The sequence below is a fragment of the Moschus berezovskii genome, chromosome 9 (genome assembly GCF_049115385.1).
Source record: "Moschus berezovskii isolate FMDL1 chromosome 9, NW_MosBer_1.0, whole genome shotgun sequence".
In the NCBI taxonomy this organism is placed as follows: domain Eukaryota; kingdom Metazoa; phylum Chordata; class Mammalia; order Artiodactyla; family Moschidae; genus Moschus; species Moschus berezovskii.
In genome coordinates this window covers 100247449-100264991 of record NC_142468.1, presented here as the reverse complement: position 1 = coordinate 100264991, position 17543 = coordinate 100247449, and the positions used below count along the sequence as shown (strand labels likewise).

Sequence of the window (17543 nt, the reverse complement as noted above, 5' to 3'; positions counted from 1 at the left end):
ATGGACCAAAGTTTCCACTTTGGTGGCAACCCAGACTCACATTCTGATTTAATGACCTCTGAACAGAGGTTTTTTATAACTCAGGTTTATCAATAGAAAATATTTACCTTCTACTATGCCAATGGGTTCTTTGAAATATTGACATAAAATTTTTAAATGTATCTTTACTGAAGTGAAAATAAGCTACTGACATGTGTAAGCAAAGTATGTCTTTGTTAGTACTGACTGATGTGAAGTTAAAACTTTAGCGATCACTTCTAAATGAATAATGATATTGCTTATATTCATCCTGAAGTAAATTGAGAATTCCTCTCAAGCTGCCTGGTGGAAAGATAGCTTTTTCTCTCTCTTTCCATTTTATTTATTTCCTTTGACTTCATTTTACTTTTAGGCTGTTACACCTCCTTTTTAAAATTTTTTTTATTAAAATATAGTTGATTTACAACGTTGTATTAGTTTTAGGTGTACAGCCAAGTGATTCAGTTGTATACACACATGCTCACACACACATATTTTTCAGATTCTTTCTCTTATAGGTAATTACAAATATTGAATATAGTTCCCTGTGCTATACAGTAGGTCATTACTAGCTATCTAGTTATATATAATGGTGCATACATGTTAATCCCAAGCTCCTAATTATCCCAACCTACCCCTTTCCCTTTTTATAACCATAAATTTGTTTTCTATGTCTATGGGTTTATTTCTCTTTTGTATATAAGCTCATTTGTACGTATGTTGCATCTTCTTTTATCCTTTGAAATCTCAAGGGTGGTACCAAGGAGAGCAGGTGAGCAAAAGTGAAAACCATTACCTCATCGTGAGCACTTGTTTTCCCTTCCCTTATACTGAGAACTATGAAGCATAGATAAAGAATGGAAAGAAAGAAGAATTTCTTAAAGGAATTATGTAAGTCACATATTTGCTGTGAAAATGGGAACATGTGATAATAGTTTCAAAACTAACAAATAAATATAACCTCCATAATATTTATTTAATTTCTAAAGAAAAATATTCTGATATTATATCCAAAAGAAGGCCTATGTCTCTTTAGAAATTTGAATAATTTGACCTTTACCTTGAACTTAAATTTCGTCAAGGTAAATCTTTCCAAAACTGGTTTTCAATAATTAGTTCTGTACCGGTTGGAATAAGAGACATGGAAGATAGATAATAACAAAAGTAGAATTTCAACTGTGTTTGAGAGAGAAATTTGCTAAAAGATGAATATGTACATTGCAATGGAACAATTTATCAGTAAGAAATCATATTTTTCATGAGTTTTGAAATTGCTAATATTTCACAATGTTAGTAGAGATATTATTCGATCAATATCAGTCCAACATTTGGGATAATTCATAGAATAACCATGGACTTTTTAAAATAGTCAGATCTAGTCTGAACCCTGTTGCATATTGACCTTATGCCTTTGAGCTAAATTTATTTCTGTTTCCATTTCCTCATCTGTAAAAAAAATAACACTCAATCTAATAGACCGGTAGTCAAGTCAGAAAATATACCAAAAGCAATTAAAATTTTGATAGTGCATGTTTAATAAATATTAGTTATTTCCCTTCTTCATTCATTAAAATGCAACCTAAAGCTCTACAGTTTCCAGAACTTACTGGCAAAAATCTTAGTGAATGGCCAACCACTTTCTGTAACCAAAATACATGGGATAACCTTTCTTTGTGGGCTTCCCTGGTAGCTCAGCTGGCAAAGAATCTGCCTGCAATGCAGGAGACCCCAGTTTGACCCTAAAATACCTACTGCTTATATTTTCTCTAAAGTAATAAGTAGATGCTTAGCAACCCTATAGGATGTAGATGCAAGTGAATTATCAGACTTGCTTCTTGCTTTCCACAAACTTAACAACCTTTTTACCTTTCAATTCTGCTTTTATCCAGGAGGCACTTAAGATTTTAAAAAGACTGACAAAAGGTAGTTACACATTCTTTTAAAGCACCTTTGAAATTCTGTAACTTAAGGTGGATTTTCACAAAAGGAGGTAGTGAAATTGAAAATTTTGAATTTTTCAGTTGGGATTAGTGAAAGTGAAGAATGAGGGAAAGGAGATAAACTGAGTTACTCTTTTTGAGTATTAAAATATAACAACATATTTTTTATCCTAGTCTGGATCCAATGTCCTTCCATTAATTTTTTCATGATATTAATCCTACAGCTGTGAGATTCTCAACATTTATAATATTACAAAGAGAAACTTGAACTCAGAGAATTTAATAGATTGCCTGATATAAACACTGGATGAGGTACACAGGGAGATATTCCAAGTTCCTTCTTCTAAACTAAATTTGCCTTCCTTTTCTCTCAAGTTACAAATTTTAATCCTGTTGATCCCATAATAAATGAGTTTTATACCACTTCTCACTGGATACATAACTTTTCACTTCTGTCTCTATGCTAAAATTTGTCTTAGTATGCAATACTCTCTCTGGTATAAACACTTATTTTCTTAAATGGTAAGAGCCATTTAGCCAGGATAGCTGGAAGTTGCTCATAATCAGGTAGCTGTCAAAGCCCTCTGATCTCCCAAAGCAGACTTGAGAGCATCTCAGACACAGCATCATGATGATATGTACATTTGTTAAAGAAACCGCAGAGATTTCAGTAGGAATAGAATACAAGGAGAAAACCCATGAATGATCTCTTTAAAGTTCAGAAGTTAAACGAGCCATACTCAGTTCCAAGCATAACAGGCATGTGTGAGACAGAAACAGATATACTTTTAAAGTTCTTTTAAAAAAGATAGTCCCAGAGAATATGAGATAACTTACCATACACAATTCTCTCTAAGACCAGATTACTTTTCACTCTTCTCTTCTGATATATGCTTGAGATAATCTCCATTGTTGGGTAGAGACAGTATCTATGAGAGAACTTTCCCTCAGCCTGACACATATTCACCACTGGAAGGAATCCCTTGAGTGAAATTTTCCTATTCTCTGTTTTGGACAGAACAAGAATCATGAAAATAATTTGCACTGGACATCTCTTGGGAACTTCTCTGTTAAGAGCAATAAATTTTGCATATTCTGAGAATCAAAAGAGGGAGACAAGAAAATCCACATATAAAGCAGCTAAGCATTAACCATAAGTGAAGTTTCAGATTATTTTTCATTTAACGTATAAGTACTAGGCAGATGTCTTCTGCGATCTTAGTCTCTAACTAAATCTAAATCATTAGATACAGTTAAGGTTTTATTAATAGTTCCAGTTCCAAGAGAAATCATATCTTGACCACTAAGATATATGACCACCAACAGAAAACCTTGATATGGATGGCATGCTCTAATGCATGCCTAATGTTTTCTAAATAGTCAGGTAATGTTGATTACCTGACTAATTAGTTTCAACATTATTTATGATTACTTCAGGTCCTGATAGTTATGCACTGGATGTCAAGTTATTAAAATATCTTCAAAAGAACACTGATATTAGCATAAAATGCATTTAATTTGATATTTTAGGTCTTTTTAATTATTGTGGTGTAATTAATATATAACAAACAGCACATACTTAAAGTGTGCAATTTGATAAAATTTGACATGTGTTCAACAATGAACATCATCACAATCAAGATAGTGAATATATCCATCAGCCTTTATGTTCCTTGATAATCCCTCTTTAATAGAAAAGATACATGCATCCTGATGTTCATTGCACAATTATTTCAGTAGCCAAGATACAGAAACAATTTAAGTAGGCATCAATATATGAATGGATAAAGAAGATGTGACATTTCTATATATAAATATAGATATATACACAATGGAATATTACTCAGTCAATGAAATAATTTAATTCTGCCATTTGCAACAACATGGATGAACTGAAATGTATTATATGTAATGAAATGTCATACAGAGAAAGGCAAATACTGTGTGTTATCACTTATATGTGATCTCAAGCCATTTCTTCAATGAGCGTCCTAAGAAGTCTCTCAATATAAGTTGTAACCTACATACATCTCTCTTTCCCTCTGAATTTCTTTCCCATCTGTGAATATAATGTAATATTGTCAGGCACCTTGGTGTTGTCTTTTTTTACTTTGGTGCACCAGGTGTTGATTTTACAAATAATTGTGGTTGTTGTTTAGTCACTAAGTCGTGTCTTACTGTAACCTGCCAGGCTCCTCTGTAGGATTTCCCAGACAACGATACTGGAGTGGGTTTCCTTCTCCAAGGGATCTTCCTGACCCAGCAATCAAATCCCTGTTGCCTGCATTAGCAGGCAAACTCTTTACTACTGAGCCACCAGGGAAGCCAATACAAATAATAAAACTCAGATAACATAAAACAAGAGTTCCATATATTCAACAAATATTTAATGTGGATAAGTAAATACAATGTATTTTTATCATCTTGATTTAGTTCAAACTTGAATAATACCTCTTGTCTATGTCTTAAAATCTGGGAGGGGAGAAAAGATGTGTATACAAACAAGCAAACATAAAGCAGCTTATGAAAAGCGTAAAAAGAAAGATACGCAAATGGTGAAATAAAAATTCAGAGGTGGAAAAAGTGCTTCCATTAGGGGAATAAGGAGAATTATTATGGGAAAATGTCATTTGAACTAGACCTTGAAGGATAGATGGGGCTTTGCAGGTACTGCTGTTTAGTCACTCAGTCGTATCCAACTCTTTGCGACCCCATGCCAGGCTTCCTTGTCCTTCACCATCTCCTTGAGTTTGCTCAAACTCATGTCCATTGAATCAGCGATGCCATCCAACCATCTTGTCCTGTGTTGTCCACTTCTCCTGACCTCAATCTTTCCCAGCCAGCATCAGGGTCTTTTCTAATGAGTTGGCTGTCCGCATCAGGTGACCAAAGTATTGGAGTTTCAGCTTCAACATCAGTCCTTCTAACGAATATTCAGGTTTGATTTCCTTCAGGATTGACTGGTTTGATCTCTGTGCAGTCCAAGGGACTCTCAAGAGTCTTCTCCAACACCACAGCTCAAAAGCATCAGTGTGCAGGTATAGAGGGAAGTAATGAGAATTCCATACAGAGAAAATGGCCACAAAGAATCAAATATGAAAAACTGAAAGCTGCCTCAGAGAATGAAATGCTGCCCAAAATTATTCTGAGAGAAAGAGTAGGAAAAGGGAAGAAAGAAAGTCACTAGAAGTCTATTTGTAGAGAACTGGGAAAATTTTGAATAAGGAAACCAATGGTGGATTTTAAGCAGGCAAATGATAGAATCAAGACTGCTTTAGGGAACCAAGGTCTGTCTAGTCAAGGCTATGGTTTCTCCCGTGGTCATGTATGGATGTGAGAGTTGGACTGTGAAGAAAGCTGATCGCCGAAGAATTGATGCTTTTGAACTGTGGTGCTGGAGAAGACTCTTGAGAGTCCCTTGGACTGCAAGGAGATCCAACCAGTCCATTCTAAAGGAGATCAATCCTGGGTGTTCATTGGAAGGACTGATGCTGAAGCTGAAACTCCAATACTTTGGCCACCTCATGCGACGAGTTAACTCACTGGAAAAGACTCTGATGCTGGGAAGGATTGGGGGCGGGAGGAGAAGGGGATGACAGAGAATGAGATGGCTGGATGGCATCACCGACTCGATGGACATGAGTTTGAGTGAACTCCGGGAGTTGGTGATGGACAGGGAGGCCTGGCGTGCTGTGATTCATGGGGTCACAGAGAGTCGGACACAACTGAGCGACAGAACTGAACTGAACTGAATATAACCAAGAGGTAATAAAGTCTAAGTAATCTTCCTCTTTAGTCTTTCAGTGTAAAGAGTTTGCTTTTATGTGTTAATTGGGAAGTCACACGTTCCTCTGAAGTATTTTAGTCAATAAGCTTAAATATTGATACTTCTCGCTCTTTTCTCTCATATCTAAAGACTTTTGCCATAATACCCTTCTAAAAGATACTTCTAAATTCTCCAAATCTTTATCATCAGTGTCCTACAGTTTCTATATATCAACATTTGCCTCATTGGGGTCTCTGCGCATCCCCTCTCTATTCTGCAAAATATGCACAATGATATTTGAAATATTCCTATCAGAACTTTGGCTGACACACTGTGTCTTTTTTTGCTCCACAAGCTGTGTTTTCTGGAAACTTTTGGAATCCATATTTCAGGTGGGCAAGTTATTTGTAAATAATGGGGTCTCAGAGAAGTTGCTACTTCCCTTTACTGATCCCTCAGAGAATGCGCACTAGTTTAACTTTATAAAGAAGCTTTGGCTTGGAAGAGAACTTCCCTAAAGCCACAGAGGCCACGTCTCAAGAGAACCTGTGATAAAGAAAGTGAAATCTTAATCTTGTGAAGCAATAAACTCTTTATCCAGCTAGAGACAGAAGGATATGATTTATTAAATGGGTCCTTAGAGATCTGGTCAACATCAAAACCACAGGTCTTTCTTTCGAGAATAGCAGAGTCCTGACACCATTAGTCCAATCCCCTTTTATCCCCATCTCCTTACATTGATTTTTTAATGCTTTTGATTTAGAGTGACTTTAAAAGGATTTAGATTACTAAAAGATGCACAAACTTCTACGAAATCATTATGAAAGACTTCTCAGAACACTGGTGTGGAAAATAAGTGGAAGAAAATTACTTTTGAAAATGTTGTGTTTGTGCTGAAAATATAAGCCTTCATAACTTTTAGGACTCACATCCCTGCATATTGCAACACACACAAAAAAAAACATTTCAAGAAGCTCAGATACCTGGCATCGTTTCCATGAGAATATAGAGTAAAAATAAATTTGCTTACAACAAAAGAAAGCATTTGCCTTCTCTTGAATTGTGGAAACGTTTTACTTTAAACTAGCTTATAAGTAAAATCAATCCTAAAACCTTGTGAAAAAAAAAATACTACAAAATATAGTCCCATACCTAGCTTTTTTTTTCTTCAAAATTTTAAGTAAAAGACTAAGTGCAAACTGAAAGCCACTGATTTCTAGAGAATCACTGTAACATTACAAAAGCTAATGTCGGTGAGTAACATTATGCTCTTATATATTTTATGTTGCAGAAAGGCAGAGTTATTGCCTTTAAAATGGTTACTACCAACTTACTGTAAAATATATCCATTTATTTTTCACATTTTAATGATATGATAAGGAATATATTCAACTGAGATGTAAATTGTCACACCTTCTCTGCTGAGTATTTCACCATAAGATAGGTTTAGTTAAAAAAAAAAAAAAAACTAGTACATTTATGGATTTATGGGGTTTACTTTGTGTTACATGCTATACAGAAACTGTCACAGATCATCTCTGTCCCCAAAATAACAAGCTGACAAAATGTGTTTAAAGTTCTCTAGTTCTATCAAACTAAGGGAGAAATTCAGAAGCAGGCAAAAGTTTGTTTCTGTGCCACCAGTTACCTACTATGCCCAGAACTCAGAGTATATAGCCAAGAACAAGCGGACTATATTCTCTTCCTGACTGATGAATTTAGGGAAATATCTTCTCCTCATTCTCAAACAAGAACACATTTGAAACTAATTCTAAATGATAAATATATGTCTTTTGAACTTGCAGGTTACTGACCCAATGAACATCTCTGAGCCAGATTCCCGCTTTGTCTTTGTAAGAGAATTTGTACTCCTAGGTTTTTCTTGTGAGTGGAAGATTCAGAGCCTCCTCTTCTCACTCTTCCTTACGATGTATGCTCTGACCATAACAGGGAATGGGGCCATTATTTGTGCTTGATGGTGTGACCAACGACTCCAAATCCCCATGTACATATTCCTGGGGAATTTCTCCTTTCTAGAGATCTGGTATGTCTCTTCTACAGTCCCCAAGATGTTGGTCAACTTTTTCTCAGGCAAAAAGACCATCTCCTTTGTTGGATGTTTCCTACAATTTTATTTCTTTTTTTCCTTGGGAACGACTGAATGCTTACTTTTGGCTGTCATGGCTTTTGATCGGTACCTTGTTATCTGCCGTCCCTTGCACTACCCTAATATCATGAATGGGCATCTCTGTACCAAACTGGTCCTTATCTGCTGGGTCTGTGGGTTTCTGTGGTTCCTGATCCCCATTGTTCTCATTTCTCGGATGCCCTTCTGTGGACCAAACATTATTGACCATGTTGTGTGTGACCCAGGGCCACTGTTTGCATTAGCATGTGTCTCTGCCCCCAAAACCCAATTGCTTTGCTACAGTCTAAGCTCAATAGTTATCTTTGGTAACTTCCTCTTCATCCTGGGGTCCTATTCTCTTGTCCTAACAGCTGTGTTGTGTATGCCTTCAGCTACTGGGAGACAGAAAGCCTTCTCCACCTGTGGGTCTCATTTGGCTGTGGTATCCCTGTTCTATGGCTCTCTCATGGTCATGTATGTGAGCCCAGTACTTGGACATTCTGCTGGGATGCAGAAAGTTGCAACTTTGTTCTATGCTATGGTGACCCCACTCTTCAATCCTTTTATCTATAGCTTCCAGAATAAGGAGATAAAGCAGCCTTGAGGAAACTTCTCAGGAGTTTCAACATAATGTAAGACTTATTAGATGATCCATCCATTGTCAGGTCAGTATAGTCTAACATGAAACAACCAGAATTATATTGTTATCTAAGCTTCAAATGGGGGTCTAGTGATATTAACTTATATCAACCTGTGAAATAAAACATTTATAAGGCCACTTACAATCATAAAATGCTGAGATTTTTTAGATAAATGATAGTGTCGGGTTCCTCCTTGGCATTTAGCTGTATGTTAAATAAGGAATGTACACCACACTTAGGTGTTTTTGAAGAGTTAATATGACTCACCTGTGGTCAAAATTCCTATCTTCTATTTGATAATTTAGGTTAATAGTTCTGGGATCAATAAAATTGTAATTATGTCATTTTGCTTGTTCAGTTGGCTAGTTGTAAAGTAAAAAAGGAATCATTAATATATTATTTTCCAACTGTAGTTCTTATCATATTTGACTTTATTATTCTCAGTTTATTATAAACACTTAAAAGCAATTATCCAAAACTTCTGTAGAGAACATATGTTCGCCTATATATACTGCTTTATCTAAAATGGATGACCAACAAGGACCCGCTGTATGGCACATGGAACCCTGCTCAATGTTATGTGGCAGCCTGAATGGGAGGGGAGTTTGGGGGAGAATAGATACGTCTGTATATATGGCTGTGTCCTTTCTCTGTCCACCTAAAACTATCACACCATTGTTAATCAGCTGTGTGTGCATGTGTGTTAATTCACTTCAGTCTTGTCAGACTCTGTGACCCTATGGATTGTAGCCCGCCAGGTTCCTCTGTCCTTGGGATTCTACAGGCCAGAATACTGGAGTGGGTTGCCAGTGCCCTCCTCCAGCGGTTCTTCCCAAGCCAGGAACTAAACCCACATCTCTTTCATCCCCTGCATTGGCAGGCAGTTTCCTTACCACTAGCAATATACCCCAGTACAAATTTAAAAAAAAATGTTTAATTCTGTCAAACAGTACTGGTCAATGCTAGCCTAATGCCATCCAGACATACGCTGTTTCCTTTACACATTACCTCTTTCTGAAGCCTTAAAGGGCAGGCTCTAATGCCTAAATAGCAGCATCAATCAAAGTATTCAGAAATGCAGTATTCTGAATACTAATATTTTCATCAAAGTGTCACCAAAAGATTGATCCTGTAATGGGGTTTTAGGTTAACAGAACATCTCCATCTAGAAACTGGAGAGGGAAACAGTCTTGAGGATATACTACTTAAGATCAAAGAAATGAATGTCAGTTCAAGGTTATTTGTTACTAAAACAGTGTTAAAATAACATTGAGGGACAATTTTAAAGAAAAGCATCCAGAATTCAATCCCTGCAATAAAGGTATTTTCATTTGTATTTATGCGTAATTTAATATAATGTCAAATTTGTTCCATATTATCACAAGTCTTTATAATTATTTTTAGAAACTATAATATTCCATTCAAATATATTTCATGGATTGTTTATGTAGTGAAGTAACTATTCTCCTAGAAGGAAAATTGTTCTTCCAAGTCCCTTGTAGCTGACTTGTGAAGGATATAAAAAGGAATTTTCAGAACATATATTAAGAGAAAAATATATGTTACCACTAAGTAATAATGACTGCTTAAGAATTAATACTCAGGGAATCAGAATCCTGTTCCATCCACTTCCAATCTTTTTCTTGAATATTATTTCCATTATTTTATCGTAAAAAAAGTACCTTAATAAAACCTTTATAAACATTTGCCATGGAGATACATTGAAAACCTAATTTAGGACTCATTCAGTTCAGTTCAGTTCAGTTCAGTCGCTCAGTCGTCTCCAACTCTCCGCGACCCCATGAATCACAGCACGCCAGTCCTCCCTGTCCATCACCAACTCCCGGAGTTCACTCAAACTCATGTCCACAGAGTCGGTGATGCCATCCAGCCATCTCATTCTCCGTCGTCCCCTTCTCCTCCCGCCCCCAACCTTTCCCAGCATCAGAGTCTTTTCCAGTGAGTCAACTCGTCGCATGAGGTGACCAAAGTATTGCAGTTTCAGCTTTAGCATCAGTCCTTCCAATGAACACCCAGGATTGATCTCCTTTAGGGTTTAAAGGCTGCTAATAAATATGATGACTCAAATTAAAGGTAAAAATATATATATACTGACTTTTTCTTTTTATTTCCTCTGAGGAAACCACTAACCATCACAATTATTTTTAAACATCACCTTTCTGTGTTCTTTTGAAAGCTTAAGTACTGAGAAACAGACAAAAAGAACACTATCGTCTTACTGTTATTCCTAGTGCTCTTTCTCCCTCCATCTCTCTCTGTCTTTTTCTGTCTTTGGGATAGTTTGGCCTTGAAAAAGTGTCAGATACAAATTATAATGTTATACTGTGCAAAGGTTGTAAAGCAGTAAAAACCCATGAATGTATGTGGAAAAAATAAACTTTTGTTTCCCTGACCCTCAACAAACAAAATCACCTCATATAGTACTTGAAAAAAAAAAAAAAGAATTATTGATACAAGTGGTAAAAGAAATATTTCAATATATCCATATTCAAATTTATGAGATTCTTACTCCAAAAACAGGCCCAAAAAATAAAAATCCAAAAAGAATTTCAGTCAAGTCAAGCATGATGTGAATCAAGGGAGCCTTCTCTTTGGGACACTAAGTTACCGAAACCCAACCCTGGTTCTGATTTCATGACTTCCTCACAGAAGTATCTCAATAGCCCATATCCTCTGGGTAAGGAGATACACCATTCAGGTAGAAATCTACCATTCTGTTTCTTCTTCCTTCCTCCTCTACACTCCCAATCTATAGTGTGAAGGTCAAGCTCTCTCCAGAAAAGCCATGGGCCCATCTTTAATCTTCCTAATACAAAGGGACTCAGTATGAAGACTAGTGAAAGGACTCAGTGGAAAGAGGTGGACATGGTGAAGACAGTGGGCTGTACTTACGATAAGGAAGAACATAGACTCTCCTGCAAACAAAGAAGCATCTCATTATTTCAGACATCAGGAGGTATGACACGAAAGCAGTGAGAACTGAAACCCCCAAACCAGATTGGAAAAGAGAAATCGTGAAACAGAAAAGGCTATTAGGAGGGAAAAGAGAAAGAAAACCTTGTAAGTTGGAGAAGTTAAGAGGTCAACAAAGCACCCTACTCTTTGCCCTGACACTTCCCACCTTCAGTTGAAAAGGGTGTCACACTTATGGATGAGAGGAAGGAAAGATCACAGAGGAAATGAAGATGAGAAAGAGGGACTTCCCTGGTGGTCCAGTGGTGAAGAATCCACCTTCCAAGGCAGGGGATGCAGGTTCAATCCCTGGTCAGGGAACTAAGATCCCATATGCCACGGGGCAACTAAGCTCGTGCTCTGCAACTACTGAGTCTGCACTCTCTATAGCCCGGGTGCCACAGCAAGAGAGAAGCCCGCACACTACAACTAGCACACGCACCATAACAAAGATCCAACGAGGCCCAAAAATAGAAGAGATGAGAAAAAGGCCTTCCTGAGAACTGTCAACCCTTTCTCCCCTGATCTTCATTTCCTCTGTTCAAAGGTTAAAAATTGTTCCAGTGCCAGGTAAGCTTTGTGGACAGTGTGGAAGAGTAAGTAGTGAAAACAAACAAGGGTGAAAGCAAAAATGGAGAATCTCTCCTTCATAGAGACCCTGGACCTCTCCAGGGGAGGCCCGAAGCCTCAAGTTAGGCAGGGGCTGGGCAGAGCTCAAGGGGAACATTTGAGGTGAAACTTGCCACATTTAACTGGCCAAATGAGGAACCATCATTTGTGGACAATCTAAGTGATGCCAACAAAGCTAATTTCCTAAGGGCAAAGGGCATTCCACAGTCCAGAACTCTTCTGTATTCCTTGGATCTCTATTCCAAGGTCATTGTGTGTTCCTAGTCTGAGATCTATTCCAGGCTCTGAAATCTCGTAGGTACTAGAAGAGAGAGGGAAGTCCAAGAAAAAAAGGGCATGCAACTTGACGTATAGAGGACTATAGGGGTGAGCTCAAGAAACAGTCTTTCTAGGATGCAAGGAATAGCCATGGAGACAGAAGGACTCAGCATGGAGTATGTTGAGTGACACAATGAGGCTGGTGGCTTTGCAAGGTCAAGTTACCTGGACAAATATCCCCAGGCCTTTCTCCTCATGCCTCCCCTGAACTTTTCATTGAAGTCTGAGACGCATACAACTGTGTTGCTTGAGGAAAGGTAGTTTAGTGCTTCCAGAGTCAGCCTTTTTGTGATCACCCAAGCATGTTGTCTTCATGGGGAACTGAAGGGAAGGTGGAAAAGTCTGTTTCTTTCAATACAAAATCCTCCTTTGCCCAAAGTCTCGAGTTACTGAAAAAGCTAAATTCCTCTTAGGAGGGTGTCTTCACTGTGGTAACTGACATCTGGTCTCTCAGGGCACCAGTCTGGTCGCCTGTCTCTTTCTATCTTTCTTGGACTGGGATGAGCGACGTGCGATTACCACTTGTTTCTACTGCTTCCAGCTTTGTATACTTGACCTTGGGAAGAACCAAATTCAAACTGTAGAGGACAGGGATTTCCTGAGCTATTGCTCCCTGAAACACCTCAGACTTCATGCCAATGGCTTGCAGTCACTTCCTTCCAGGCTCCTCAGTGCTCTACCCCAGCTACAGAGGCTCACTCTAATAAAGAATAAACGGCCCAGAAGGCTCCCAGTGGGCCAGTTCAGCTCAGCCTGAGGGTGCTAGATCTGTCCCACAACAATCTCTGGGGTCCCCTCCTTTCTCCCTCAACTCCAGGAGCTCTGGCTGAGTGGTAACAATCATTCCAATTTACCCAACAAGAACCTGGAGGGACTGAGGTGGCTGAAGAGACCCTAAACCTGGGGTGGAACTAAACTGAGGCTGACTCTTCTCCCTTCCTGCCCTCACCTCACTGAACCTCCTGAGTGGATCTTAGGCAGCTCCAGGGTTCCCAGAACCTGAGCCATCTGCAACTGGATTCTCCTGAGATGTTGGAGACCTATTTTCCTTGGCATCATAGCACTGTTCAGCTTGGAGGACTGGACAGAAGTTTGCAGTGAGTTTATAGAGACCCCTTCCTGTTCCTGGAGAATCTCACATCGCTGCATCCAGATGACACCGTCCACCCTGCGTCACCTCACTCTGAGAGGCTGCAGCCCCTTCATCTTCTCTAGCCATTCATCTAGGGATTCCTCCCACAGCTTCCGCTCCTGGAGCACTTGCACTGCTGGTCTGATCATGAGGGTACAGAAGGTCTACGTCTATTTGCGATGCCCAGGCCGCAAGTGTTGGAGCTGGGAGACCTGGATGTGCTATGCCCCAAGTTCAGTGAAGCTGGAGATGCTACTTGAGGAGCTGCCTCTAAAGTTACAGGTTTTGGCACTGAGCAACCTGAACCTCAGAAATACTCCGTCTCCCACTTCAGAGGCTTGGGCCTCTCTTAGAGGCTGCTGCTTAGCTCCACTCTACTGCCTTCCAGTGATCTCTAACCTAGGACAACTTGACCTCCTAAAAAAGTTAAAATAGGCAAATATGGATAATATCTTAAAAATATGCAAATATAGGATCAATTCCCCAAAATTTTTTAAAGAAAGAAAAATTTAAAAGATTACCAGAAAATTGCATGATGTTATAAGTGTTCCCAAAGAGGAAGATAGTTTAAGTACATTGATTAAAATGGAATATCATGAACCCATTAAAAATCATGCTTGAAGGATATGTACTTTTATGGGGAAAGACTTGTAACATAATATTAACATATATGCACTACTCTATGCAAAGATAACTAATAAAGATCTACTATGTAGCACAGGGGGGCTTCTCTGATGGTTCAGCAGTAAAGAATCTGCCTGAAATGCTAGAAACACAGGAGATGCAGGTTTGATCCCTGGGTCAGGAAGATCCTGGAGGATGGCATGGCAACCCACTCCAGTCTCCTTGCCTGGAAAATCCCATGGACAAAGGAGCCTGGTGGGTTACAGTCTATGGGGCCTCAGAATTGGACACGACTGAAACAGCTGAGCACAGCACAGCATATAGCACAGGGAACTCTACTCAATATTCTGCATTAACCTATATGAGAGAAGAATCTAAAAAATAGTGGACATATGTATATATATAATTGATTCATGTTGCTGTACACCTGAAACCAACATTCTACTCTAATTTAAAAATGTTTAAAAAATTTACCAATTGCATGTACTATAATCCAATTTTGAAAAAGTTGTATATGTACCTAACATAGGAAATGTGTAGAAGAGAGAAGATTGGACTTCCCAGGTAGCTCAGTTGGTAAAGAATCCCCCTGCAATGCTGGAGACCCAGGTTCAATCCCTGAGTCAGAAAGATCCCCTGGAGAAGGAAATAGCAACCCACTCAGTATTCTTGGGTGGAAAATCCCATGGACAGAAGAGCCTGCTGGGCTACAGGCCATGGGGTCACAAGAGTCAGACACAATTTAGTGAGTAAACCACCTCCAGAAGAGAGAAGATTAGAAATGTAAATTTGAAATGGCCCCAGAAATGGAATTGTGAATAATTTAAACTTCTTATATATTTCTGTTTTATTCATTTTTTCTTAAAATAAGTAGGTATTAATGAAATTAAAAGACACTCCTTGGAAGGAAAGTTACGACCAACCTAGATAGCATATTAAAAAGCAGAGACATTACTTTGCCAACAAAGGTCCGTGTAGTCAAGGCTATGGTTTTTCCAGTGGTCATGTATGGATGTGAGAGTTGAACTGTGAAGAAAGTTGATCACCGAAGAACTGATGCTTTTGAACTGTGGTGCTGGAGAAGACTCTTGAGAGTCCCTTGGACTGCAAGGAGATCCAACCAGTCCATTCTAAAGGAGATCAGTCCTAGGTGTTTATTGGAAGGACTGATGCTAACGCTGAAACTCCAATACTTTGGCCACCTCATGCGACGAGTTGACTCACTAGAAAAGACTCTGATGCTGGGAGGGATTGGGGGCAGGAGGAGAAGGGGATGACAGAGAATGAGATGGCTGGATGGCATCACCGACTCGATGGACATGAGTTTGAGTGAACTCCGGGAGTTGGTGATGGACAGGGAGGCTTGGCGTGCTATGATTCATGGGGTCGCAAACAGCTGGACATGACTAAGCGACTGAACTGAACTTCCTAATAATAAAAATAAATAAAATCTCTTTCAAAAGTGAAACCACTTAATACAGACTAAATTAAGTAATCTCTACTTTATGGTGACACAATGGGAGTTTTAGAGAAAGCATGAATGCTGAAATCTAGGTAAATGGAGGAAACCGTGAAAAGCCATTACAAACAACCTATTTCAAAGACCATTTGTCATGTAAAGGAACCAAAGATGGCTTCCACATATTGGCCCATAGGTTATTTACTTCTTCACAGCAAACTGTATTTTACTAGCTTGAAGACTCACACAGGACAAAATTGTTACTCATCCCCCAGTTTCATTCGTGGTCCAGATATGCAGGTTTTCAGCCATTTAGAGCCTGCCTACTTGGCACATTCCAGAAAACTGTGCCCAACACCTGCTGGCCACAGGTAAATGTTCCAAATTACTGCCTTTCAGAAATCTTTGGCACAGAGTCCTCACCCTCACCAGGCTGACATCACTTAGACAAGTAAGCCTTCTCTCTGTTCTCCTTCTTTCTCCTAGAAGTTCCTTAGCTCTCCTTCCCTTGTTAGTGGCCCCCAAGTCTATAAGCCTCTGGAAGGTCTCCTGCTCTGAGGGATTTCCTGCAAGCTAATCTTGAGAGTCCCTTGGACTGCAAGGACATTCAACCAGTCCATTCTAAAGGAGATCAGTCCTAGGTGTTCATTGGAAGGACTGATGCTAAAGCTGAAACTCCAATACTTTGGCCACCTCCTGTGAAGACTTGACTCACTGGAAAAGACTCTGATGCTGGGAGGGATTGGGGGCAGGAGGAGAAGGGGACGACAGAGAATGAGATGGCTGGATGGCATCACCGACTCGATGGACATGAGTTTGAGTGAACTCCGGGAGTTGGTGATGGAGAGGGAGGCCTGGCATTGCAGAGTCGGACACGACTGAGCGACTGAACTGAACTGAACTGAATCTGTAAAAGCAGTGTCATCAGACAAAATTATGTGTACTACTGCCACCTTGAGGCCATATCTTTTTCCTTGTCCAGCCCTGAAGTCCCTTGAGCACCCTACACCCACCTTGCAGAACTAACTTTATCCAAACCAAGGAGCCACTCAATTTTAGGCTCAAAGAGTGAAAGAGTTCCACACACATTTTTTCAGTGTGTGTGTGAAAAATTGGCATTGTAAAAAAAAAAAAAATGCCAGTTTTTTCAATTAATAGGATTAGACTATTTGTAGTCCCAGTATATAACTCCAGGACTTTGCTGGCCAAGCTGCAGTCCAGAATTCCCTTTTTGCCCCTGTTGTCTGCTGTCAACTAGTGACCATTAGAATATACCATTCATTTTCATCAATGTTAATGTGAAAAGCCCAAGTTCTCATTAATCTTAACATTTCACATGATTTCTTTTTTCTTTTTCTGATACATCTTGAATGCATACAACCAAATTTCAGTAGTAAGAGAAATTTGCTTCTGATGCTTGCTGCTAAGTCACTTCAGTCATGTCTGACTCTGTGCGACCCCATAGACAGCAGCCCACCAGGCTCCGCCGTCCCTGGGATTCTCCAGGCAAGAGCACTGGAGTGGGTTGCCATTTCCTTCTCCAATGCATGAAAGTGAAAAGTGAAAGTGAAGTCTCAGTCGCTTCCGACTCTTAACGACCCCATCGTCTGCAGCCCACCAGGCTCCTCAGTTCATGGGACTTTCCAGGCAAGAGCACTGGAGTGGGTTGCCATTGCCTTCTCCACTTCTGATGCTTAAACCTGCTCTAACCACTTTCTCAGCCTTTATCTGGTGAAATCCATGATAGAAAGCAATCTTCTGAAACGGCTTATTCATCACTGGCTAGGAATCCTTTTCAAAGTTATTCGCCACATTTAATTACAATGTGTCTCTCTATGTGCTGTGCTTAGTCGCTCAGTCATGTCCGACTCTTTCTGACCCCATGGCCTGTAGCCCACCAGGCTCCTCTGTCCA

The 17543-nt window shown here is 39.3% G+C and overlaps 1 pseudogene; it reads left to right on the top strand.

The window, feature by feature from the left end:
- Positions 1-7514: 7514 nt before the first annotated feature.
- LOC148776658 (olfactory receptor 11H12-like) lies at positions 7515-8488 on the top strand (annotated as a pseudogene).
- The last annotated feature ends 9055 nt before the right edge of the window (positions 8489-17543 follow it).